This window comes from Macaca mulatta, chromosome 15 (genome assembly GCF_049350105.2).
Source record: "Macaca mulatta isolate MMU2019108-1 chromosome 15, T2T-MMU8v2.0, whole genome shotgun sequence".
NCBI classification, from domain to species: Eukaryota; Metazoa; Chordata; class Mammalia; order Primates; family Cercopithecidae; genus Macaca; species Macaca mulatta.
In genome coordinates, this window is record NC_133420.1 from 50,907,146 (window position 1) to 50,934,482 (window position 27,337).

General features: G+C 45.1%; 1 non-coding gene across 1 annotated transcript; it reads left to right on the forward strand.

The window, feature by feature from the left end:
- The first annotated feature begins 8,062 nt into the window (after nt 1-8,062).
- Nucleotides 8,063-8,169, forward strand: LOC114672957 (U6 spliceosomal RNA). The gene has a single exon (XR_003723471.2). It is a non-coding gene; the product is annotated as a U6 spliceosomal RNA (small nuclear RNA).
- Nucleotides 8,170-27,337: the final 19,168 nt, after the last annotated feature.

The following is a 27,337-nucleotide window of genomic DNA, read 5'->3' on the forward strand; positions in this document are numbered from 1 at the left end:
CAGCCTAAATTTTCTTTTTTGCAGTTTTCAAATATTCTAAAGCTGCTATAATAAAGTTTGAAAAACTTTTTCATAAGAATGAAGATATAAATAAAGAACCATTAAAATTATTTAAACACAAAGCCTTCATTAGAACACATTATTCTGTAAATTATGTTTAGATTTCTTTAAGTTTAAATTTCTTAGATTTCTGTTAAATTGTGGTTGGTTGCTTTCATCATCCACCTCTGTTATACAGAATCATCTGGCACACAGTTGCTGTATGAAAATGACTATAGGCCGGGCGCGGTGGCTCACGCCTGTAATCCCAGCACTTTGGGAGGCCGAGGCAGGCGGATCACGAGGTCAGGAGATCGAGACCATCCTGACTAACACGGTGAAACCCCGTCTCTACTAAAAATGCAAAAAATTAGCTGGGCGAGGTGGCGGGCGCCTGTAGTCCCAGCTACTCGGGAGGCTGAGGCAGGAGAATGGCGTGAACCCGGGAGGCGGAGCTTGCAGTGAGCCGAGATCGCGCCACTGCACTCCAGCCTGGGCGACACAGCGAGACTCCGTCTCAAAAAAAAAAAAAAAATGACTATAAAATGCCATCTTTATATTTGCTAAGTTCATATTATCTCAAATAGAAGAAACATGCATAAATTATCAAGAATTTTAAATTTATTTGAAATTTTCTGATGTCATAGATTAACATTCCTCTATGTTAACTTTTTCTTCATTTTAAAATTTTTATGTAATTTTTTTCTTCAGCTTTTAAATTCAGGGTACATGTGCAGGATGTGAAGGTTTGTTACATAGGTAAACATGTGCCATGGTAGTTTGCTGCACAGATCATCCCATCACCTAGATATTAAGCCCAGCATCCATTAGCTATTCTTCCTGATGCTCTCTCTTCCTACCCCTAATTTTTTTAATTTTTAATTTTATTTTAAAAAGTTTTATAGAGACAGGGTCTCACTATGTTGCCCAAGTTGGTCTCGAACTCCTGAGCTCAAGCAATCCTCCTGCCTCAGCCTCCCAAAATGCTGGGATTATAGGCGTGAGTCGCAGCACCCAGCCTACTTAACTTTTTCTAGCCTGAAAAAGAAAGCTTCACTATCTAAAATGAATGACGAAGATTTCTCAAAACGGTGACCAAACAAAATACTATTCAACGTACACCAATAGCTAAATTATTTACTCTGGGACCTATCAGCTGTGGGCTCCTAGGTGTAGTGTCATTATGGTGTTACAGAGCCGTTTATACACTGTACAATAAGGAGTACCTAATAATTGTGATGCCTGCTTATTATATTTTCCTTATGACACTTAATTTTACTGCTTTTTATTTTAACTTGTGTGCCTACACACACAAAGGATTAATAATGATGTTTCCTACACACATCAACAGACTTAGTCCACCTATTTTCCAGCAAAATGTCTCTTCTGATAAAATTCTTTCTGCCTCAAAATGTATTTGACTCTTGCTACCCTGTTTCAGTTTGTAAAACAAAACAGATGCCTTCACTATCTCATGTAAGATGGTCATGGGGAATATTTCTTTTTCATCCAAAAATTGTTCCAGGCCAGGTGTGGTGGCTCACGCCTGTAATCCCAACACTGTGGGAGGCTGAGGTGGGAGGATGGCTTGAGGCCAAGAGTTTGAGAGCAGCCTGGGAAACAGCAAGACCCCATCTCTACCAAAAAATAAAAAATAAAATAACTGAAAAAGTGTTAAAATTTTTAGAAACATGAAATGCTCTTCACAGTTGGAGATTACTAATTTTTACATATAATTTATTTCCATATAAGGAAGCCCAGGTGAGGCCGTCTTTATGCTATAGAAGCAAGTCCACAGAGAAAAGATTAAAACAAGCAGCAGAGGTACCTGTTGTACTTCAATAAATGGGAGTATCTAAATTTAGCAGCCTGTGTCAGCCACCTGTCCTATTAAATATTCTAGCTTCTGAAGCTCCATTCAACACAACATACATACATAGATGGATTTGTAGCCTAGATACTTACTCCCTCACCCACTCTTGTCCATTTCCGTCTCTCTCATACAGACATGAACGCCACCCAGTCCCACATATAAACCCTTTTACTTTATGTATTATTATTATCGTTTTATTCATGATTTTATTACATATTATATTTTATCTATTTGTTTTACTTCTTTGTATTTGCTTAGCACCTTCTACAGGCTATTGTATAGTGACATGTTTTTATAGTGCTAAACCAAAGCTATGTCTGCCTCCTAAAGGATGTTTATGAAACTATCATTCATTGTTCACATGCAGAGTCATTCAATAATATTTCATATAAAACCTCCAAGACCAGTCTACATAATGAATGCTGTAAAAAATATCACGGAATGTTCTACCTGTGGGAAAAAAAAAATACAAACCACAAACTACTGTTAAAGTCAGAATACTGCATGAAAATAAAAACTTTTTTTTCTACATTAAATGAAACTAAAATGAAAGTTGGAAAGTTTCCCTTTGGAAAACTTAAACAAAAAGGTGAATCTTGAGCAAATTTCTCACCATCTCCTGAAAAACTAATAAATTCTTAAATCAGTTTGAAGAACCTGGTTCTTTAATCTCCTGGTCACAGTCAAAACAGAGGGAAAGCAACTGCTAAAATGTTAGCATACACAGAAAAATCTTTCAGGCTGAAATCAAGTCTACCACAGCCAGTTAACTTAGCTGGAGAGGAACGGGTGCATGGGGTAGAAATATTAGTCAAATTGCTTCTCTGGAGTCATGTGCATCTGGAGCCCATCTTTTTAATTGTTTTCCATGGTGCCCTTGATATAATATACTTTTTTGAATTGCTTTGGTCTTCTTGACACCCTAGATGAGTCAGCATGTTGCAATCGTTCGCCCAAATGTCTTTCTCCACTTGGTCTGGTTTTTTTTTTTTTTTTTTTTTTTTGAGACGTTGTCTTGCTCTGTCGCCCAGGCTGAAGTGCAGTAGCGCAATCTCGGCTCACTGCAACCTCCACCACCCGGGTTCAAGCCATCCTCCTGCCTCAGCCTCCAGAGTAGCTGGGACTATAGGCAAACACCAACACGCTCAGCTAATTTTGCATTTTTAGTACAGATGGGGCTTCGCCCTGTTGGTCAGTTCTCGAACTCCTGACCTCAAGTGATCCGCCTGCCTCAGTCCCCCAAAGTGCTGGGATTACAGGCGTGAGCTACCACACGTGGCCTCCACTTGTTCTTAAAGGAAAGGAGAAAAAAACAAATTCAATTTAATAACAGCAAAAAGTAAATTCACAGTTAGAAATCCCTTTGACATCTCATCTGAGGATACCTAACGGAACATTTTTCTTTTTTTTTGTTTTGGTATTATTAGTAGAGATGGGGTTTCACCATGTTGGCCAGACTGTTCTCGAACTCCTGACCTAAAGTAACCCACCCGCCTCGGCCTTCTAAAGTGTTGAGATTACAGGCGTGAGCCACCGCACCCGGCCTGCTTTTGTTTTTTGTAAAGACGGGGTCTCCCTATGTTGCCCAGGCTGGTTATGTTTCTTTTCATGTCCATTTTACATGTTACAATAATATAATCTAAACAGAGCAAGAAACAAGAAAGTTAGCTCTTTAGAGGGACAGAGAGGACCAGAAGGTCAAGTGGGGCTATAATTCCTGTCTCACCTATAATATTTGAATCTGTACAAACTGGCACTGGATCAATATATTACTAAATAGTGGCCAAATCCCCATGATACAAAACCAATGCACTCAGGTGCTATACCTATATACCCGTTTAAAAGCTGAAATGAGCCGGGCGCGGTGGCTCACGCCTGTAATCCCAGCACTTTGGGAGGCCGAGGCGGGCAGATCACAAGGTCAGGAGATCGAGACCACGGTGAAACCCCGTCTCTACTAAAAATACAAAAAATTAGCCGGGCGCGGTTGTGGGCGCCTGTAGTCCCAGCTACTCGGGAGGCTGAGGCAGGAGAATGGCGTAAACCCGGGAGGCGGAGCTTGCAGTGAGCCGAGATCGCACCACTGCACTCCAGCCTGGGCGACAGAGCGAGACTCCGTCTCAAAAAAAAAAAAAAAAAAAAAAAGCTGAAATGAGCAAATCACTTTACGGAGAAATTGGAGAAACCCTGAATACACTTGCTGAAAGACCAGGAGATAGTAATTGGTATAAACTATGAAAGAATAATCTCTTAGACATGACAAATGAAAGAGATTTTCTCTGTAGGGACGAGCATGCTTCTTGCCTGCTCCAGTTCACTTTTTGTTAGGGTATAATAATCCCTTCTGCACAGCTCTATGAGGCTTACAAAATACTGACACCCTATATTACCTCAATCTTACAAAGTAGGGATGGGATTTTCCTCTCCCATCTCCAGTATGCGGATGAAGAAACTCAGGTTCCCTTTACAGGTTAGCATTTTGCTGTCACTTCTCATTCTTGCTGACATACTCAAAGCACTTCTCTTCTAATACCTTTGTTTCAGTCTGCTGGGCAGGTAGGGCTACAGGTATAAAGGATCCACCCCAATTCAAAAGGATTTGCTAACTCCAGGTTCTTCCAGTAAACCTGTTGAAGAGTCAAAAGCCTCAGACTTTCTGTCTCCCAATCAATGTACTATTTCCTTTGTCAAAGTAGACATATGGGGAAGGCAGAGTTTCCTGCAGCCGTTTCTTCAGCTGGGGCCACTATGCCATGTACACAATTCATACTTTTCATTCTGAAGTTCTTGTTTCTGGCCTCATCTCTGGCCCAGCACACAGCTCTCCTGGTCAAATAGATCTGGTCAAGCCCATCCCCTATTCTGTAACTTCCCATGGTCCCCAGCACTTAGTGGATATAGATTTAACATGGTCATTTCCCTAGTTGTGGCTTCCAGCTGCTTGTTCAAGACCCTATCTAGGGCCAGGTGTGGTGGCTCACACCTGTAATGCCAGCACTTTGGGAGGCCAAGGTGGGCAGATCACGAGTTCAGGAGTTCAAAACCAGCCTGGCTAACATGGCAAAACCCCAGCCCTACTAAAAATACAAAAACTAGCCAGTCATGGTGGCAGGTAACTGTAATCCCAGCTACTCAGGAGGCTGAGGCAGGAGAATCGATTGAATCCAGCAGGTGGAGGTTGCAGTGAGCTGACATTGTGCCATTGCACCCCAGCCTGGGTGACCAGAACAAGACTTTATCTCAAAAAAAAAAAAAAAAAAAAAAAATTGGCTGGGTGTGGTGGCAGTAGCCTGTTATCCCAACTTCTCGGGAGGCTGAGGCAGGAGTATTGCTTGAACCCAAGGTGGAGGTGACATTGGACTGAGATCATGCCACTGCACTCCAGCCTAGGCGACAAGAGCGCAACTCTGTCTCAACAACAACAATAACAAAAGACCCCATCTAGTTCCTCCTTAGGTAAACCTGCCATGCTCAACAACTTCCGGTCCCCCAGTGCGCATGGCTGCTTCAGCATTTGAAACTTGCCTGCAATACTGGTCTCCACTGCTTCTGGAAAGACCCCTACTACCCTCACAAAAGCCTATAAATCTCTTAAAGCCCAGCTCTTAAGAATACTCCTCCATTCTATTTAGATCTTGCATTAAACACTTATTCTTATGTATTACAAGGTTATGTAGGGTTTTTCTCTGTGTTTTGTTTGTTTGTTTGTTTGTTTGAGATAAGGTCTTGCTCTGTTACCCAGGCTGAAGGGCAGTGGTGCAAACATGGCTCACAGCAACCTCAAACTCCTGAGCTGAAATGATCCTCCCATCTCAGCCTCCTGAGGAGCTGGAACCACAGGCACATGCCACTACTCCTGGTTAATTTCATTATTATTTTTCTGTAGAGATGGGGTCTCACTATATTGCCCAGGCTGGTCTCTAACTCCTGGCCTCTAAGCGATCCTCCTGCCTTGGCCTCCCAAAGTACTGGGATTACAGGTGTGAGCCACTGCACCCAGTTTATTATAAGGTCTTATGGGTCTGGTTTCCCCTAAAGACATGAGCTTCTGGAGGGCACTAGGAGGTTTCTTGATTTGTCCTTGAATACCCTCAATTACTAAACTTAATTGAATAAAAGTAACGATTTATTGAATATTTAGCCAAAATCCTGGGTCATCCAAAGAAAGGATAAAATTTCTCCTTTCCCCAGATTTTGGCATCCTTGAGGACATGCCCAGTGGTCTCTAAATTGCTTCCTGTAGGTCACCTGACATCCACCTGCCTTCCTCAACGCACAACAAACCCCTCAAATGAACAAAACTCTTTGCAGAGTCAATCCCAGCACTTTGGTAGGCTGAAGTAGACGGATCACTTGAGATCAGGAGTTCTAGACCAGCGTGGCCAACATGGTGAAACCCCAGCTCTATTGAAAATACAAAAATTAGCCAGGCATGGTCGCATGCACCTGTAATCCTAGCTACTTAGGGGGCTGAGACAAGAGAATTGCTTGAACCTGGGAGGCAGAGGTTGCAGTCAGCTGAGATCACGCCACTGCACTCCAGCATGAGCGACAGAGTGAGAGTCTGTCTCAAAATCCTGGCATCTCCTTTTAGTGAACTCTTCCTTGCCAAGTGATTCTCTGCATTGACTCTGGGAAAAAAGTACCTGTAATCCCAGCACTTTGGGAAGCCAAGGCGGGCAGATTACTTGAGGTCAGGAGTTCGAGACCAGGCTGACCAACATGGTGAAACCCCATCTCTACTAAAAATACAAAAATTAGCCTGGCGTGGTGGTGGGCACCTGTAATCTCAGCTACTCAGGACGCTGAGTCAGGAGAATCGCTTGAAGCCAGGAGGCAGAGGTTGCAGTGAGCCGAGATCGTGCCACTGCACTCCAGCCTGGGTGACAGAGCGAGACTCAGTATCAAAGAATAATAATAAAATAAAATAAAAGCTAAAAGAGGGTACTTTCCTGACCTCATGATCCACCCGCCCCAGCCTCCCAAAGTGCTGCGATTATAGGCGTGAGCTACCGCACCAGCTAAAAGAGGGTACTTTCTACTCTAGGATATTGAATGGGCCAGTCTGCCCAAACAGGAAGGTTTAGCACAGGAAGGTTTAGCACAGGAAGGTTTAGCACAGGAAGGTGCCGTGAAACCCACCCATTTGGTTTGCTCCACTTCAAGCTTGAGACTCTTCTAGTTTGCCTGGATGACAGTAGTTTTCTGACCTCTGAATACATCTAAAGAAACTGACTCTGACAGTGCATGGAATTGACCATTACCCTGCCTTTGAGGCACTGTTACCGCCTCACCTAGGAATGGGTAACACTGCAAGGACTGAAGCTGTAAAATTACGTAGGTGGCTTACACCTCTAATGCTAACACTTTGGGAGGCTGAGGTGGGAGAATCACTTGAAACCAGGGTCAACATAGGGAGAGTCTGTCTCTACAAAAAAAAATAATAATAATAACAAAATTAGCCAGGAGTGGTGGCATGTTCCTGTGGTCCCAGCTCCTCAAGAGGCTGAGGTGGAAGATTCCTTGAGCCCAGGAGGCTGAGGCTGCAGTGAGCTATGATTGTTCTACTGTACTCCAGCCTGGGCGACAGAGCAAGACCCTGTCTCAAAAATAAAATAAAATTATGTAAGATGTTTGAAAAGGAAAGCATCTTCAAGTCCATTTAACTCAAGGAAAAGACCCAGATAAAGGACTTGTGACCTTGCCCAAGGTCACATTGAATTGGCATCTGAGCAACCAGCACCTAGATCTGATTTACTTAACAGGCCAACCACAGATGGCTTCATCCTAACAGCCCAAGGGAAGCTTAGAGGAATCAAGACGATCAAAAACACCTTGCTGGCCGGGCGTGGTGGCTCACGCTTGTAATCTCAACACTTTGGTAGGCCGAGGTGGGTGGATCACTTGAGATCAGGAGTTCCAGACCAGCGTAGCCAACATGGCGAAACCTCATCTCTATTGAAAATACAAAAATTAGCCGGGCGTGGTGGTATGCACCGGTAATCCCAGCTACTTAGGAGGCCGAGGCAAGATAATTGCTTGAACCTGGGGGACAGAGGTTGCAGTGAGCTGAGATCATGCCACTGCACTCCAGCCTGGGCGACAGAGTGAGACTCTGTCTGAAAAACAAAACAAAACAAACAAAACACTGTGCTCACCTCGGCAGCACATAGCCTAAAACTGGAACGATACAGAAAAGATTAGCATAGCCCCTGCGCAAGGATGACATGGAAATTCGTGAAGTGTTCCATATTTTTCTGTTCTTGCATGGGCTCTTAAGCAACATGGAAATAAGGTTGATGGAAAATAAACATCAGTTTCTAAACAAACAAACAAACAACAACAAAACAAAAAAACAGCAGGCAGAAAAGATGGCTTTCAGAGGAAGTTCTGTTTTTTGGTTTTTTTCCTTTTTTTGAAATGGGGGATGAGGTCTCACTCTGTCACCCAGGCTGAATGGTGCAATCACAGCACACTGCAGCCTCGACCTTCTGGGCTCAAGAGACTCTCCCTCTCAGCCCCCTAAGTAGCTGAGACCACAGACATGCACCACCATACCTGGTTAATTTTTCCAAAAAATTATTTTGTAGAGACAAGGGTATCCCTATGTTGCCCAGGCTGGTCTCTAACTCCTGGGCTCAAGGGCCTCGACCTCCCAAAGTGCTAGGATTACAGGCATGAGCCACAGTGCCTGGCCCTGGAAAGTCCTAAATTCTATGTAATGTTGTGCTCTAACATCCAAAAAAGTATTTTACTGTGCTATATCATCCTTCTATATAGTGCTCTGTTACTGGCCAACTAAGACAGGACTACTCACTGGTCCCTGTGTTCCCTCTAGAGAGAACATAGGAAACCATTCCCTCAAAGTGTTATAGTATTATTGTGGCTTTGTTCTACTTTCTCTTTCCATGCAATTGATTCAAACATATGTAATCAGTTCAAGGATCTACTTTACCAGCCACTGTGCAAAGGGCAGGAGAAACAAAGATGAGTAAGAATATGTAAATATGGCCGGGCGCGGTGGCTCACACCTGTAATCCCAGCACATTGGGAGGCCGAGGTAGATGGATCACCTGAGGTCAGAGGTTTGAGACCAGCCTGGCCAACATGGTGAAACCCCATCGCTACTTAAAATATAAAAATGAGGCCGGGCGCGGTGGCTCACGCCTGTAATCCCAGCACTTTGGGAGGCTGAGGCGGGCGGATCACAAGGTCAGGAGATCGAGACCACGGTGAAACCCCGTCTCTACTAAAAATACAAAAAATTAGCTGGGCGCGGTTGTGGGCGCCTGTAGTCCCAGCTACTCGGGAGGCTGAGGCAGGAGAATGGCGTGAACCCGGGAGGCGGAGCTTGCAGTGAGCCGAGATCGCGCCACTGCACTCCAGCCTGGGCGACAGAGCGAGACTCCGTCTCAAAAAAAAAAAAAAAAAAAAAATATATATATATATATATATATATATATATATATATATAAAAATGAGCTGGGTGTGGTAGTGGGCGCCTGTAATCCCAGCTATTTGGGAGGCTGAGGCAGGAGAATCACTTGAACCCAGAAAGTAGAGGTTGCAGTGAGCTGAGATCATTCCACTGCACTCCAGCCTGGGTGACAGAGTGAGACTCAGTCTCAAAAAAAAAAAAAAAAAGAATATGTAAATATGCAGGTTTACAGATACTGTTTCTCCCTACAACTGCTCTGGAAAGGGCAAAAAGTGTAAGTTAAATGAAAACCAGCATTCTAGCCCCAGTAAAAAAATTGTTACCTTTCTTGAAAAAGTGATACATGATTCTTTGCAAGACTCAACCATGTTAACTACAACCACATATACCATTCTCCCCCCTACAGTTTTCTTGATTGCTTATTATTATTATTACTATTATTTTTGAGACATTGTCTTGCCCTGTTGCCCAGGCTGGAGTGTAGTGGCACGATCGCAGCTCACTGCAACCTCCACCTCCTGGGTTCAAGCATCTCTGCCTCCGCCTCCCGAGTAGCTGGGATTACAGGTGCCTACCACGCCAAGCTAATTTTTTTGCATTTTTGGTGGAGACGGGGTTTCACCATCTTGGCCAGGCTGATCTTGAACTCCTGACCTCGTGATCCACCTGCCTCAGCCTCCCAAAGTGCTGGGATTACAGGTGTGAGCCACTGTGCCCAGCCGATTGCTTATTATTTTTTAGATACATTTAACTTGTTTATCGCGTGCATGTTAAGGCATATTAATACATGTTTTTCAGATTCATCATGAAGGTTTTGGACTTCCTCAAAAATATCACAAAATTCTGTTGGAATTAGATTTGGTCAGAATGGATCTTAATTTTCAAACCAAGACACCTTGAGTTGCTATGGATTGGAAACTGCATAGCTAGACCACGAGAACACGTGATTTTGTTTTAAGCACAATTAACTCTACAGCGAGACAGCGTAACTGACATCATATAGCTCTCGCTGTGCCAAAGCCCGTAGAAACAGAAGAGGCCTTGCCTAGGGGATTCTTTGCATTAAACGACTTTGTTAGACAAAGCCACTCTGGCATGGGAATTGGATTTGCAATTTGGGTCTTTGTAAAAGGATTAGATGATCTCTATTGTTTAATGTTTGGATCTCAATTTGCATTTGGAAACACGTGACCCCGCTGGAGGTTTAGTTCTCTTTTATTTTCATTTTCTTGTCCCGATACACAATCGATACTGTATGTTAAAAAATTGATAAAACTGCTTGGTCAAATGGTCGTACTGATTAGGAAGTGTGATATGTTGGTCTTCTCTGTGAATGGTGGAGTCTACCTGGGCTCCAGCAAAACTGAGCCAGTAATCTATTTGCCAACTGACAAATAACTCATAGGTAGAGATCTGCACGTTTCATTGATTTCCTTAATTAGAATGCATGGCTCTTTGTTAGAGAAAGAAAGCACACAGAGGTATGGTCAGACAGTGGATCTGCAGAAGGAATGAAAGAGAAAAGCCTCCGACTGCCTCAGGACATAGTTGAACACTCCTGTTCAATGCCTTACTTTATAAATAAAGTTTCGAGAAAAATTATTTTAGGTTTCGGATAGCAACACTCTCAGCTGTACACGGTGTTTAACTACCTGTCCTTTGGTAAACTTTTTTTGTTGTTGTTGTTGATACAGAGTGGGAGTCTCACTCTGTCACCCAGGCTGGAGTGCATTGGCGTGATCTCAGCTCACTGCAACTTCCGCCTCTCAGGTTCAAGCGATTCTCCTCCTCAGCCTCCCGAGTAGCTGGGATTACAGGCGCCCGCCACCACGCCCAGCTAATTTTTGTATTTTTAGTAGAGATGGGATTTTGCTATGTTGGTTAGGCTGGTCTTGAGCTCCTGACCTCAGATAATCCGCCAGCCTCAGCCTCCCAAAGTGCTGGGATTACAAGGGTGAGCCACCACACCCAGCCCTGGTAAACTTTTTTTTTTTTTTTTGAGACAGAGTTTCACTTTTGTTGCCCAGGCTAGAGTGCAATGGTGTAATCTCGACTCACCGAAACCTCTGCCTCCCGGGTTCAAGCGATTCTCCTGCCTCAGCCTCCTGAGTATCTGGGAATATAGGCATCTGCCACCACACCCAGCTAATTTGTATTTTTAATAGAGACAGGGTTTCTCCATGTTGGTGAGTCTGGTCTCGAACTCCTGACCTCAGGTGATCCGCCCACCTCAGCCTCCCAAAGTGGTGAGATTACAGGCATGAGCCACCAAGTCCAGCATGGTAAACATTTTTAACTAACATTTGCTTTGAGAACCTTCTCACATTGGCCACGTGAAGCCTGGAATAGAAACTGCTTGAGGAGGGACAATTTCTCAGATTGTGGGTTTAGGTCACGTGGTTTATTTGTTTGTTTTCTTTTTAACTCTTCAGATTCTTCCTCCTTTATCTTTGTCATTGACCACAGGAAAACATTTTTTGCATGTCAGGATGAATGTACTGGGAAACACAAACTTGGAGTTGCTGGTTGATTGAGCTGGAGGTAAAATAGAAAAAGGCATTCACATTCATTGAACACCTATGGCATGCCAAGAACTCTGCTAGATGTTTAGGAATTTGTTATTATATAACACTGAGGCCCAGAGGAGTCAAGTGACATATCCAAGGTCACAGAGCTGTGATTGGAACCCAGATGTGCCAGATTGGAAGTCCAGGCTCCTATTGCCATATCACACCCTTTCTCAGATAAAGTAAAGCGAACTTCTGCTTTATCTGCTCCTCACCTCCTTGGAATGTGTGTTTGATTTTTTATTCTAAACAAGGGTTATATTTGGTGCACATGAAGCTATACGGGCAAGATTGGCCAAACCCATCCCTTTTTGTAATAGAGGCAAGTAATTTTTTTTTTTTTTTTTTTTTTCTGAGACAGTCTCGCTCTGTCGCCCAGGCTGGAGTGCAGTGGCACGATCTTGGCTCACTGCAAGCTCCGCCTGCTGGGTTCACGCCATTCTCCTGTCTCAGCCTCCTGAGCAGCCGGGACTACAGGTGCCCACCACCATGCCCGGCTAATTTTTTGTATTTTTAGTAGAGACAGGGTTTCACCGTGTTAGCTAGAATGGTCTTGATCTCCCGACCTCGTGATCTGCCTGCCTCGGCCTCCCAAAGTGCTGGGATTACAGGCGTGAGCCACCGAGCCGGCAAGGCAAGTAATCTTATCTGTCACTCGATTGAAAATACACCACATTCTTCTAGGTTCCAGTTTGGAAAGTGACTTAAGAAAAGGCAATAGTTTTCTGCATCATAGCACCCCCTTAACCGCTGTAAAATCACCAAGAGTAAATAGGTCATTGCCTTTCTTCCTGGGTATTTCACTCACGGATTTCAAAGCATTTTACACATGTATTCAATCTATTGAAACAAAAGCTAGCAGCCCTTTTTATAGTTGGGCCAACTGGAAGTACTCCGAAGAAAGAATCTTTTCTGAAGGTCACACACTCTGAGGCCTTCCTAAATGGAGAATGCAGGAGAGGAAGTTCACCCCAGGAGTGGCACGTTCGAGGGTTGTGCTTAGAGCCCACATTCTCAGCCATGGCCCATGGGAAACACTCCTGCTTCTTTGCCCGTCTTCCAAAATGCTTTGCCAACATTCTCCTAATGCTGCCAATATTTAAAGATAATCTCTTTCCCCTAAACAGGATCTCAGCCTAAAATAGATCTGGGTCTGTGTCACTGGGCATGAACAAATGACTCAGAGAGCCATTTAAGATCTCAGAAGCAAGGAAGGCTCTTTGGAGCACCAGAGCAGAGTCTGGGAACAAATGAGTGACAGAGCTGGAAGGTGTTCCGAAGAACATTTTATTTCTTTTTTCTTTTTTTGAGATGGAGTCTCACTGTGTCACTCAGGTTGGAGTACAGTGACACGATCTTGGCTCACTGCAACCTCTGCCTCCCAGGTTCAAGTGATTCTCCTGCCTTAGCCTCCCGAGTAGCTGGGATTACGGCACCCGTCACCATGCATGGCTAATTTTTTTTTTTTTCTGAGACAGTGTCTCACTCTGTGACCCAGGTTGGAGTGCAGTGACGTGATCTCGGCTCACTGCAAGCTCCGCCTCCTGGGTTCACGCCATTCTTCTGCCTCAGCCTCCCTAGTAGCTGGAACTATAGGTGCCCGCCATGGCGTCCAGCTAATGTTTTGTATTTTTAGTAGAGACAGGGTTTCACCATGTTAGCCAGGATGGTCTCGATCTCCTGACCTCGTGATCCGCCTGCCTCGGCCTCCCAAAGTGCTGGGAGTACAGGCATGAGCCACTGCGCCCAACCCCAAAGAACATTTTATTTCAAGCCTACTTTGCACAAATGAGGAAGATGAGACCTCACATCCCCCACAGCTAAGCCACTGCAGAACTTCATTCCAAACTAACACTTCCTGACCCTCATCCTCCGCCTGCACAGGAGGTCACAGAAGCAAGACCTAGGGGGTCTCCTAACCAAGACACAGGTGATAGGTAAGAAGGCAGGTTTTTATGAGTGGGTATGTTTAGCGTCAGGGATAGCAGAAGAAAGATGAGTCTCTCCTAGAAAATGTGTTGATTTGGACATTTTCTACACGTGTTGGGTTTTGATTATTTTGTTTAGTTGTTTCACTTTTCTCCTTTAGCTTATTCGCGTCATCTGCTAGGTTTATATCCCATTCTCTCTGCCCAACAGTAGGGCATTGGTTCTATAAGTTCTGACATCCCTAGAATGGACTCCTATGTGCCATTAAAATTATCTAGCAAACAATAATAAAGGCAGGGAGTGGTGGCTCATGCCTGTAATCCCAGCACTTGGGGAGGCCAAGTGGGGCAGATCACCTGAGGTCATGAGTTCGAGACCAGCCTAGGCAACATGGTGAAATCCTGTTTCTACTAAAAATACAAAAATTAGCCGGGGGCAGTGGCAGGGTGCCTGTAATCCCAGCTACTTGGGAGACTGAGGCACGAGAATCACTTGAACCCGGGAGGTGGAGGTTGCAGTGAGCCAAGATCGCGCCATTGCACTCCAACCTGGGCAACAAGAGCGAGACTCTGTCTCCAAAAACAAACATACAATATAATAAATAAGGGCCAACATTTAGAAGGGTTTACTCCATGACGTCTCTGTACTCAGCATTTCACAGGCATTTTTTTTGATTCAGTCCCCATGATAATCCTACAAGGTAGTCATGACTGTTTGCATTTCAGGGATGAGGCCTCTGAGGCAAAAAGAACTTAGGTAACCTGCCTTGAGTCACAAAACAAGCAGGTGATGGAGCTGGAATTTAAACCTGATTCTACTCAGACCCATATTCTTGAGCCACCTGCTCATTAGATGCAGAAGAATGCTCAAAAGTTAACAGCGGGGAGCGGGTGGCGGGTGGTGTGTGAAGGGGAGGAGCTTAGATAGTATTATCCAACTTGGTAAAATACATTTATGTTTATGTGTTGGAGGGTATATTTGCACTCAGAAAATTCTAGAAGGGCCACTCAAATACCAATTCCTTGAAGCAGCCTTTTCTGACTATACTAAAAGAGCCCTCCCACCTTGCTCATGTTATTATCTCTTTAACCTGCTTGATGTTGTCTCATGACACTTACCATTACCTGAACTGTAACATATACTGGATCTATTTACTCTGTAGCTTCCCTCTAGAATGAGGAGGAGGACAATGCCTAGGAAACTACCTGGGACGTAGTAGGTGTTCAATAAATATTGTTAATTTGAAAGCCTGAACCAAACCCTTGATGTTGGTTGCTGTTGTCCTCCTCCACCCCACAACCACTGCCAAATGGGAACCACTTAGATTATTATCGTTGTTATTACTTTTATAAGGCAGCTTCCTGAGCCAGAGTAGGCTCAGAGAGACTCTCAATTTAGATTCCTGATACTTAAATGGATTGAAAATTTTTCTTCATGTTTCATTTAAAATATTCCAAGTGGAAAAAAAAAAAAAAAGACTGGGTGCAGTGGTTCATGCCTGTAATCACAGCACTTTGGGAGGCTGAGGCAGGCAGATTACCTGAGGTCAGGAATGTGAGACCAGCCTGGCCAACATGGTGAAACCCCATCTCTACTAAAAATACAAAAATTAGCTGGGCATGGTGGCAGGCACCTGTAATCCCAGCTACTCAGGAGGCTGAGTCAGGAGAATCTCTTCAACCTGGCATCGGAGTGGCGGGGTCAGGGCGGGTTGGGGGGGGGGGGCATTGAAATGAGCCGAGATCACACCACTGCACTCCAACCTGGGTGACAGAGAGACTCTGTCCAAAAAAAAAAAAAAAAAAGAAGCCAAGCATGATGGCTCACTCCTGTGATCCCAGGGAGGCCACGGCAGGAGGATCACTTAAGGTTAGCAGTTCAAGGCCAGCCTGGGCAACTTAGTGAGATCCTGTCTCTACAACAACAAAAATCAAGAACCTAAAATGGTCCACTTTAAAGTGCGAAAAGGTAATCTCCTCCTTCCTGGACAGAGGCTTCTCTAGAGCAGAAAGTTCTTTTGATTGCAAAAGAGAAGACCATTGGAAATCTGCTTAGATAAACTTGCTTTGAGTCAAAAGTGAATCATTAATGTTTCAACTGCTAATCCACTTAGTGTCCTATTCACCCAGATGGCTGTTTTGAGCACTCACGTCATGGTTTTTTAGAAAGATAAAAGTTTCCAGTCACCAGATTCAGTTGAGCAAGGGTAAAAGACAATTGATGGTAGATGAAGAGATTGAAGTTTCTGAGATGAGTGAACAAACACTTATCTGGTCAATGTGAAAATGAATGAAACATTTGAAATCAACTGATATGAGTTGGTTGGGTTTTATCCCTACAATAAACTCTTTCCGTTGCCCTCCAAAAAGGATTAGGTCTTATGTGAATGGAGTTATAACTAACTCATCTCTGTCCTCAAGCCATATGGCCTTGACCTTTCTTAGTGACAGCATAGTCACTTTAAACCGTGGGTGGCTGTTGGAGATTTTTCTTGTTTGCAGCTAAGTCCTTCTGAAGGGTGACTTTGGCCCCATCAGCAGCTTCAGGAGCCATGTAAAAGCCAGGAGCAATGCATCCCTGCATTCCCTGAAGCCAAGGGGCTGCTTTAGCTGGCTTCCTTCCCTCTTCCCCAAACAGAACCAAACTCCTATAGAAAATTCATAAATTCTTGGCAGGAAAGAAATCCTCCCATTGGAAGGAACAGATGTTGTACGAGTAACTTTTGCCGTTATACTGTTCCTAATATCATAGTTTTAAAGCGTGGGGGATGTTAACTTTTTTACAAATGTCAACATGTTCTGGGCAGTTTTTCCATCTCCATCTGTGGCATACACATCACCAATCCTTCTGCTGCCCCTTTTAAAAATTTTCCAGGGAGTAGTTAGAAATTGGAAATATATTAAAAAGTGAAAGCGGAAAATTCAATTCAACAAGTATGCTAATGTGTACCCTAATGCAGAAAGTAATATGCTGTTTCCCTCCCAGTTGTAAATCTCAGAAATATTCTTTCTCTTGTCGTCTTAGAACTTGGAATGGTGTACAGATTTCTAACAAAGTAATTATGACCAATTAACAATCAGAGACTATGGCTGTTACCAGAATTCCCTGAGTGAGTAATCTACTCATAAACCCCCCTTCTAAAGAAAGACTCCGTCCTGCTTCAAATTCAAGGGGCTTCTAGGCCATTTGCACTTCGTTTACACCTCATTAAACTGCCCACATTATATGCCTGGGTCCAGGTGACTGTGGGAAAGGATCAAGGTCAGTGGATGCCATGTATCTAGCCTCCGAGTAAACTTAAAAAGGGTGACTGCACCTCTACTGGTGCTAGCTGGGGTCCCCTCCCCGGGGACAGCGATGCCCGCTTGAGGCGGCTTCTGCGAGGGCCAGAGCGCCCACTGGCTGTGGCCGGGCCCAGAACACGCTTGACAGCTTTTGGGTTCAAAGTCTGAACTGGGTGAGCGGTCTGGGTGGGATGGGGTGGAGTGGGGTGTGGAATCGCAGCGCAGAGGCAGAGGAAGGTGACAGCGGGGGCGGGGCGGGGAAGCATCGGAGCCAGATTTAAGGGCGCCCCCGGAACGTCTCGCAGTCTCCGTTCTCGAGCCAGGTTCCCCCCTTCCGCCAGGTCGGAGCCAAATGAGTCTCCAGATAGGTGTGGGGCCTAGTGTCGGAACCCGCACCCCAGAATAGCCTGTCCTTGAAGCTCCGTGCTCAAGTGGAGTGCAAGTGGTAGCGCTTGCCGGGCGGCGCGCGGCTCGGGGGGCACCCACATCCAGAGCCAATCCCATCCCGCGCCCTTACCCGGTTCCCGTGGGCCCCGGTGCGGCTTTCCCCGCATCCTCGCTGGGAGGCCAGTCCGCTCTCCCCGGCGCGATCAGGGGCGCGAGCAACACAGGAGACCGTGGCCACCCCTCTGCGTTTGGAACTAGAGGCGCGCGCAGCGCCCGCGCGGTCTGCAGTGCCCCCCACCGGACGGCCCGGCACAGGACGGCTCCGGACAGGGCTACCCGCGCCGTGCAGCCTTTGCAGGCGGAAGCCGGCGCCCCTCCTCTTCCTCCCTATTGAAGCCACCAAAGTTGTGAAATTTAAAATCAAGTCAAGGAGGATACGCTGGCGCTGTCACTGCCTGGCTTCCAGCTCTCGGAGACTGTGGACTTCTAGGCCACCCTTTGGCTAACGTGAAAATAGAACGGACAAGGTCATGTAACCATTAAGTGGGAGTGTGCAATAACGTGTCTGCTACGTGACAAATACTCGCTGAAAGATGGACATTGTTATGATTACTCGCTGGCTAGAATTTGGCTTCTCTGGAGTCTGCTCCTCTGTGGCAGATAGGGATGGTTTCTACCTTTCCTTTGAGGTGGAAAAGGAACCTGAGCACCCAACTGGGGTCCAGTCTTGCAGTGCCACTAACTCCATCTCTGGCTGTGGCTTCAGCTGTGTCCTTTTTGAATCTAAATATTCTCATCGCAAAATGGGAGTAATCATACTCCACCCATAGAGTTGCTACAAGATGAGAAATGCAGGGCTCCTGGTTTGGGGCAAACTCACTCCCATTGTCAGCCGGCCTGTCCCAGACCACCTGCATCTGTAGCGGGTCCCGGACCACCTGCATCTGTAGCACGTAGCAGGTGCAGTGCACAACATTTGACTCTACTCGTAGGCGGCGCCCTTTTCTTTTTAATTAAGTTTTGTAGAGAGAGGGTCTCACTTTATTGCCCAGGTCGGTCTCAAATTTCTGGCCTCTACCAATCCTCCCACTTCAGTTTCTGAAAGTGCTGGAATTACAGGAGTGAGCCACCATGCTCAGGGTCCTTGCTCAGGGTCCATGCTCAGGGTCCTTGCTCAGGGTCCATGCTCAGGGTCCTTTTTCCTGAAACACATTGCAGGCACTCAGTGCAAGCCTCGCCCACCCACAGCAGCTAGCCCATCCAGGATGCCTTTTGCAGCCCTGTCTGTGACTAGGAAGCCTGGGCTGAGGAAGGTTTTAACTGTTGGGATTCTTCTTCCTTCTCTCCCCTTGACACCCCTTCCACAAATGCCTGGGATCCTTTCTGGAAATTGGTGATGTTAGAAATAGAAACACACAGTCCTGAGACATAGTGTAATGGAATGCACAGTCAGAAGACCTGACTGTTAAGGGCAGCCCTGCTAGTTAGTTCCTGGCTAGCTTTCTCCTGCAATCTCTCTGAACTCCAGTAACCTTGTCTTTCTTTCTTTCTTTTCTTTTCTTTTCTTTTTTTTTTTTTTTTTTTTGAGACAGAGTCTCACTCTGTCACCCAGTCTGGAGGGCAGTTGCACGATCCTGGCTCGCTGCAACCTCTGCCTCCTGGGTTCAAGTGATTCTCCTACCTCAGCCTTCTGAGTAGCTGGGACTACAGGCACCCGCCACTATGCCTGGCTAATTTTTGTATTTTAGTTGAGACGAGGTTTCGCCGTGTTGGCAGACTGGTCTCAAACTCCTGACCTCAGGTGGTCCGCTTGCTTCAGCCTGCCAAAGTGCTGGGATTACAGGCGTGAGCCACTGTGCCCAGTCTGGTCACCTTATCTTTTTACTTTCTTTCTTTTTTGTTTTTATTTTTTGGAGATGGATCTCACTCTGTCATCCAGGCTGGAGTGCAGTGGTGCAATCTTGGCTCACTGCAACCTCCCGCTTCCGGGTTCAAGCAATTCTTGTGCCTCAGCCCACCGAGTACCTGGGATTACAGGTGCCCACTACTATGCCCAGCTGATTTTTTTGAATTTCTTTTTTTTTTTTTTTTTTTTTGGAGACGGAGTCTCGCTCTGTCGCCCAGGCTGGAGTGCAGTGGCCGGATCTCAGCTCACTGCAAGCTCCGCCTCCCGGGTTCACGCCATTCTCCTGCCTCAGCCTCCCGAGTAGCTGGGACTACAGGCGCCCGCCACCTCGCCCGGCTAGTTTTTTGTATTTTTTAGTAGAGACGGGGTTTCACTGTGTTAGCCAGGATGGTCTCGATCTCCTGACCTCGTGATCCGCCTGTCTCGGCCTCCCAAAGTGCTGGGATTACAGGCGTGAGCCACCGCGCCCGGCCGATTTTTTTGAATTTCTAGTGGAGACGGGATTTCACCATGTTGGCCAAGTTGGTCTCGAACTCCTGACCTCAGGTGATCTGCTCTCCTCGGCCTCCCAAAGTGCTGGGATTACAGGTGTGAGCCACTGCTCCTGGCTGTAATACAATACTTTATGCCAGCAATCCAAATTTTGGGACTGTGTGATAAGGCACCAGCAACTTTGAGGTCCCATCCCGGTAACTTCTCAAGCTCTCCAATATGATGAACTTTAAGTGAGAAAAAAAAATTTACAGAAAACCAGTGTTCAATATTTACATGGCCTCACCAGTCACGGTGCACTTCTGCGTACATTATATCCATTTAATTGTCAGTTAGCCCATTTTCCAGATGAACCTCAAAGAGGGAGGGTGACTTTGGACACAGTGTTTATCTCCACAACACAGAGTCACCTCTCAATTCAGCCTTATCTCTATGCTGTTAGACAAAGATGCTGGGTCAGGTGCAGTGGCTTATGCCTGTAATCCCAGCACTTTGAGAGGCTGAAGCATAAGGATCGCTTGAGCCCAGGGGTTCATGACCAGTCTGGGCAACATAGCAAGACCCCATCTCTATTTATTTATTTTTAAATTTTAATTTTATTATTTATTTGTTTTGAGACAGAGTCACACTCTGTCGCCCAGGCTGGAGTGCAGTGGCTTGATCTCAGCTCACTGTCACCTCCACCTCCCGGGTTCAGGTAATTCTCCTGCCTCTGCCTCCTGAGTAGCTGGGACTATAGGCACATGCCACCATGCCCAGCGAATTTTTGCATTTTTAGTAGAGACGGGGTTTCACCATGTTGGCCAGGATGGTCTCGATCTCCTGAACTCGTGATCTACCCACCTCGGCCTCCCAAAGTGCTGGGATTATAGGCAAGAGCCACCAAGCTCGGCCTATTTATTTAAAAATAAAATAAAAAAAGATGCTGCTCTCCTAGGTATGACAAAGCAGGACTTTTCACCAGCCATCTGAGCAAGGGTTCTTTGAGACTCTTTGGAAATGATAGGACACAAACTTTATTAATACAGAACATTAAACAAATTAGAGAGTGTTTACATATTATGACAAGACATGCAGCAGGCTGTTACTTTACCAAAACTATTCATTATGGGGCTGTTTGTTTAAAGGTTGTCCTGGTGGCTTGGAGACAGTGCCTTTTGCTCTCTGACTCACAGGAAGCAAAAATAAGTCACTATCAGGTGGTGAGCATACTTAGAAGCCAAACTAAAAATGAGAGGGTTTATCATCCTCTGGTGTACAGCAGTCGGCTCCACTTTCAAACTGGTAAATGCCAGGCAGTTGAAAATTTAAGATTTTATTTGTGTGACACATGTTGTGTGTGTGTGTGTGTGTCTATTTTTTGTTTGTTTGTTTTGAGACGGAGTCTCGCTCTGTCGCGCAGGCTGGAGTGCAGTGGCATGATCTTGGCTCACTGCAACCTCTGCCTCTCAGGTTCAAACAATTCTCTGCCTCAGCCTCCTGAGTAGCTGGGATTATAGGTGTCCGCCACCACACCTGGCTAACTTTTTTTTTTTTTTTTTTTTTAGTAGAGACCGGATTTCACCATCTTGGCCAGGCTGGTCTTGAACTCCTGACCTCATGATTCACCCGCCTCGGCTGCCCAAAGTACTGGGATTACAGGCTTGAGCCACCGTGCCCCGCCTGTGTGTGTTTTTTAAAAAACTATTTACCAAGCATTTGCTAATTACAGTATGCTAATTTCTGTGCTTGGAAACACACAAAGGGATATGATAAAATCTCTGTCACCAAATGGTCCACAGTCTGAGAGAGACACCTATATAAATGTGTCTAGTAGTTGCCTCATTTGTAAAGTGGGAACAACCATAGGACCCCTTTGTGGGGAGCTTCTGAGGACAAGCCATGAAAAACATGGGTGAGAAACAGTTGTTGGAAGCATGAGCCAAAATAGGCTCTTACATAGATATGGCTTGCATTAGCCCCTTTTTCACATGAAGAAGCTGAGGCTCTGAGAGGGGAAGAGATTTGCTGATTCACTGCACAGCCAGCATTCAAATTTAGATCTGATCCTTCTCTTCCCACCACATTACATTCAACGTTTATGTTGCCCAGGCTGGTCTTGAACTCCTGAGCTCAAGCGATCCTCCCACCTCCCAAAGTGCTGAGATTACAGGCATGAGCCACCACGCCCAGCCCAATAAACAGTTTTATTTTTTGTTTTTTGCTTTATTAGCTTTATTGAGATACAATTGTATACATTTAGATTGTACATTTAATGTATACAACTTGGTGAGTTTAGATATACCCGTGATGCCGGGCGCGGTTGTTCAAGCCTGTAATTCTTGCACTTTGGGAGGCCGAGACGGGCGGATCACGAGGTCAGGAGATCGAGACCATCCTGGCTAACATAGTGAAACCCCGTCTCTACTAAAAAATACAAAAAACTAGCCGGGCGCGGTGGCGGGCGCCTGTAGTCCCAGCTACTTGGGAGGCTGAGGCAGGAGAATGGCGTAAACCCGGGAGGCGGAGCTTGCAGTGAGCTGAGATCTGGCCACTGCACTCCAGCCTGGGTGACAGAGCGAGACTCCGTCTCAAAAAAAAAAAAAAAAAGATATACCCATGATTTCATTACCACAATCAAAGTAATAAACATATCTATCTCTCAAAAAGTTTTCTTGTATCCCTTTCTGTGTGTGTAGTTTGTGGATTTAACATGAAATCTTAACATGAGATCTTAACAAATTTGTAAGTGCACAATACCATATTGTTAACTGCAGGTGCTATGTCATACAACAGTTCTCTAGAACTTATTCATCTTGCATAACAAAAATTTTACACACATTAAGCAACAATTCCCCATTTCTTTCTTCCCCCAGCCCCTTACAACCACCATTTTACTCTAAGTTTTTATGAGTTTGATTATTTTAGATACCTCATATAATTGAGATCATGTAAAATTTGTCTTTCTGTGGCTGGCTTATTTCACGTAGCATAAGTGAAATTAGCTCTTTATCAGATTTTCTGTTTTTTTTTTCTCGTGCCTCAGCATTTCTACTTTTTTATGGTTTCTATCTTTTGGTTGATTCTTTTCATTTAGTTGTGTATTGCTGTCATGGTATTGTTTAGTGTTCTATCTATATTCTCTTGTAGCTTGCTGAGCTGCTTTAAGATGATTATTTTGGGCCAGGCGTGGTGGCTCACACTTGTAATCCCAGCACTTTCAGAGGCTGAGGAGGGTGGATCACTTGAGGTCAGGAGTTCGAGACCAGCCTGGCCAACATGGTGAAACCTGTCTCTACTAAAAATACAAAAATTAGCTGGATGTGGTGGTGTGTGCCTGTAATCCCAGCTACTTGGGAAGCTGAGGCAGGAGAATCGCTTGAACCCAGGAGGCAGAGGTTGCAGTGAGCTGAGATCATGTCACTGCACTCCAGCCTGGGTGACAAACCCAGACTCCATCTCAAAAAAAAGTTATTTTGAATATTTGTCAGACAATTCACAGATCTCCATTTCTTTAGGGTTGGTTATGGGAGATTTATATCATTCCTTTGGTGATGTGATATTTCCCTGATTCTTTGTGTTCCTTGTAGTTTTGCATTCTTGTTAGCACATTTGAAGAAGCAGCCACCTCTTTCAGTCTCTGTACATTAGGCAGGGAGAGACTTTTACCAATCAATCCAGTTAGAGATTCTGGGAATCTCTCAGATCTTTTGTGTGTGTGTGTGCCTACTTTACTCCTCTCTCTGTCTCCTGCTGGAGAAGTCTCAGGATTGTGTGCCTTCTCTTGATCCTGCAGTGCTCTGTCAGGTGCTGAGAGCTGTCCAATTTTTTTTTTCCTGGGGTTATGCACAGAGATGCTGGTTGTTGGGTGCAAGCTCTCCCTCCTGAAAGAGAAGTCTCAGGATTGTGTGCTTTCTCCCAGTCCCACAGAGCTGAGCCGGCTGCTGAGATCCGCACTGGCTATAGATATCTGTGCTGGCTGCTAATATTCATATCAGCTGCTGAGACCCACAGGCCAGTTGCTGAGATTTGTGAGCTCGTTGTTGAGATTTACATGTAGGCTTCTGAGAGTCCCACTCCTTCTCTTTGTTCTTAGCTGCCCAAGACATTCTAACTATTCAGACTCTGGGTGAGAGAAGACAGAATTGGATCTTCAGCTCTATGGGGCATTGGCCCAGAGACTCTACTCTGCTAATTAGCAAGTAGTGCTTAAACCAGCAAGGTGGCTTTGAAGTTTGTTTAGATAACAGAGCTATTATGACTTTATTTACAACATGCATCCTGAAATCTCTTAATATGTAACGTCATAACTTATCACATATCATCTGCTTGCTCTGGTGACAGAATAAGAAAATGGCAGACTTGGGTCAAATCTCTGCTCAGTCACAGATTAGCCATGGGACCTTGTGGAACTCACTGAACCTTTTTTTTTTTTTTTTGATGAAGTCTTGCTCTGTTGCCCAGATTGGAGCACAGTGGCGCAAGCTCAGCTCCACCTCCCAGGTGCAAGCAATTCTCCCAACTCAGTCTGTAGAGTAGCTGGGATTACAGGTGCATGCCACTACGTCTGGCTATGTTTTTTTAGTAGAGATGGGGTTTCATCACGTTGGCCAGGCTGGTCTCGAACTCCTGACCTCAGGTGATCTGCCCTCCTCAGCCTCCCAAAGTGCTGGGATTACAGGCACGAGCCACCATGCCCAGCTTGAACCACTTTGAACCTTATGTTTACCCTTTTTTAAATGGGCAGTTGGAAGGACACAAGGAAGCAACAAATGGGAAGTGTCTCTGCACACTTACATGTTATGAATATGAGTTTTGATGTACATTTGAGAAGCCCTACTTGACCCTTTCCAGCTCCTTCCAAACACTGGCCTCCAAAGGTCCATGGTGCTTACTCCCACTCTTCATGGTGCTGTGGTTAAATAAATTTGAAACTGGAAGCCTAGACTCAAGTGGAGATAAAGCCAAGGTAAAGGGTGAGACTTTGGTTTAGGTTATTTAACCTAGCTAAGCCTCAGTTTCGTCATCTGTAAAATGAAAACAATAGGGCTTGTTAAAGGTAAGATTGTTAATAAGAATTAAATGGGATACTGCTTATAAGTGTTGAAAACAGTGTCTGCCTCATAGCAAGCATTTCATAAACACTAGCTGTTTTTTTATCATTATTATTAACTAGGTCACCTTTCCAGGGTATTGGGAGAAGGAGTACAAGCTGAGGTACAGTTCCTAAGTAATGATGATAATGCCGTCTCTAAGAAGAGATTGTTGGAGTGAAGTTCCTAGGGCCTCTGATGCTTGATGATTTCCACCTTTAGCTCATCTACTCACTGGCCCGTGATCTTAGAGTCTAAGGCAAGTCCCTTCCCCTGTTTATACCCTAGTTCCCCCATTCCTTCACCAGTCTTTTAAAAGACCTAGAATTGATCTAGGTCTGTAAGAGCACTAAGCATGCTCTTTGCTATAACTCGGGAGACCTCAAAAAAATTTGTCATTGTTCTTCTGTTTCAATTCCTTGCCCTGAAAGTAGAGAAGAATACACATTAATCTCACTCCCCATGGCTGCAACTTGAAAGGTCCAAGGGGCCACATCTGGCACCTTGAGATGAGTTCCAGACAGTGAAAACCTAATATAAATTGACTGACAAATTTGGAATATGGATGGTACATAAGACAAAAGTCCCATATCAATTTAAATGTATGAAATGATAAGTGAAGTTGAATGAAGTTGGATATTCCTATCTTTTATAAATGCACACTGAAGTATTCAGGGGTGAAAGGCCATGATGCCTGTAACTTACCCTCAAACAGAGTACAATCTTAACAATAGGTGAATCTGGGTAAAGGATATATGTTGTGACTTACACTATTTGTGCTTTTGCAAGTTAAAAATTATTTCCAAATAAAAATTTAAAAATAAAAACCTAGGAGCAGTGTGAAGAATAAGAGGGGAGAACAACCCCCGGACAGACCAAAGCCCTGCACCTTTGCATCCTGTGCTCAGCACCCACGTCCCGCCACCATCATCATCACCATGCCCAAGAGAAAGAGCGGAGGGGATGCTAAAGGTGATAAAGCCAAGGTTAAGGACGAACCACAGAGAAAATCCACGAGGTTGTCTGCTAAACCTGCTCCTCCAAAGCCAGAGCCCACGCCTAAAAAGGCCCTGCAAAGAAGGGAGAGAAGGTGCCCAAAGGATAAAGGGAAAAACTGATGCTGGCAAGGAGGGGAATAACCCTGCAGAAAATGGAGATGCCAAATTAGACCATGAACAGAAAACTGAAGGTGCTGGAGACGCCAAGTGTACTGTCTGCGTTTTTGATAACTTGTGTACTTCTACTGACTGTACAGTTTGAAATCCTTTTTTTTTTTTGATACGGAGTCTTGCTCTGTTGCCCAGGCTGGAGTGCAGTGGCGCGATCTTGACTCACTGCAACCTCCGCCTCCTGGGTTCAAGCCATTCTCCTTAGCCTCCCGAGTAGCTGGGACTACAGGCACCCACTACCACGCCTGGCTAATTTTTTTGTATTTTTAGTAGAGATGGGGTTTCACCATATTAGCCAGGATGGTCTTTGATCTCCTGACCTCATGATCCACCCACCTTGGCCTCCCAAAGTGCTGGGATTACAGGCATGAGCCACCATGTCCGGCCCTTTGAAATACTATTTTTAAATCAAGTTTTATAAAAATGCAGAGTTTTGTTGTCCCTTTTTTTTTTCTTTTCTTTTTTTGAGATGGAGTCTCACTCTGTCGTCCGGCTGGAGTGCAATGGCGCAATCCCAGCTCACTGCAACCTCCACCTCGCCGGTTCAAGTGATTTTCCTGCCTCAGCCTCCCAAGTAGCTGGGATTACAGGCGCCCGCCACCACGCCCAGCTAAGTTTTTTTGTGTTTTTAATAGAGACAGGGTTTTACCAGGTTACCCAGGCTGGTCTTGAACTCCTGACCTCAGGTGATCCACCTGCCTCGGCCTCCCAAAGTGCTGGGACTACAGGCGTGAGCCACCATACCCAGCCTCTTTTCTTTTCTTTCTTTCTTTTTTTTTTTTTAAAGCTATGTTTTGAGCACATGGAACACTTCATTGTTGTTTTGTGGGGACGGGGCATATGTCACTAATAGAATGTCTCTGAAGCTGGATTGATGTGGGGAAAACATGTTTCCCTTCTAGTTTTGAGAGACTTCCTCTTGGCTCCAAGGAGGAGGGACTCCCTGACTTTGACACACTTGGCCACCTTGGCACAAAACTTGTGGTATGAAAACACAAATTCGTTTTTATGTCCTCTTCTCCCTTTCCATCTTTCAGCATAGAGTTAACTCCCTTAAGCCCAGACATCCGTTGGGACCTGAGCCCCAGTCATTGGTTACTAGTGTGTCAGGCAATCTGGACTTTCCAGTGATGCCACTGAGATGGCATCCCTCAAAAGAGCCGTGGTTCCACCTCTAGATT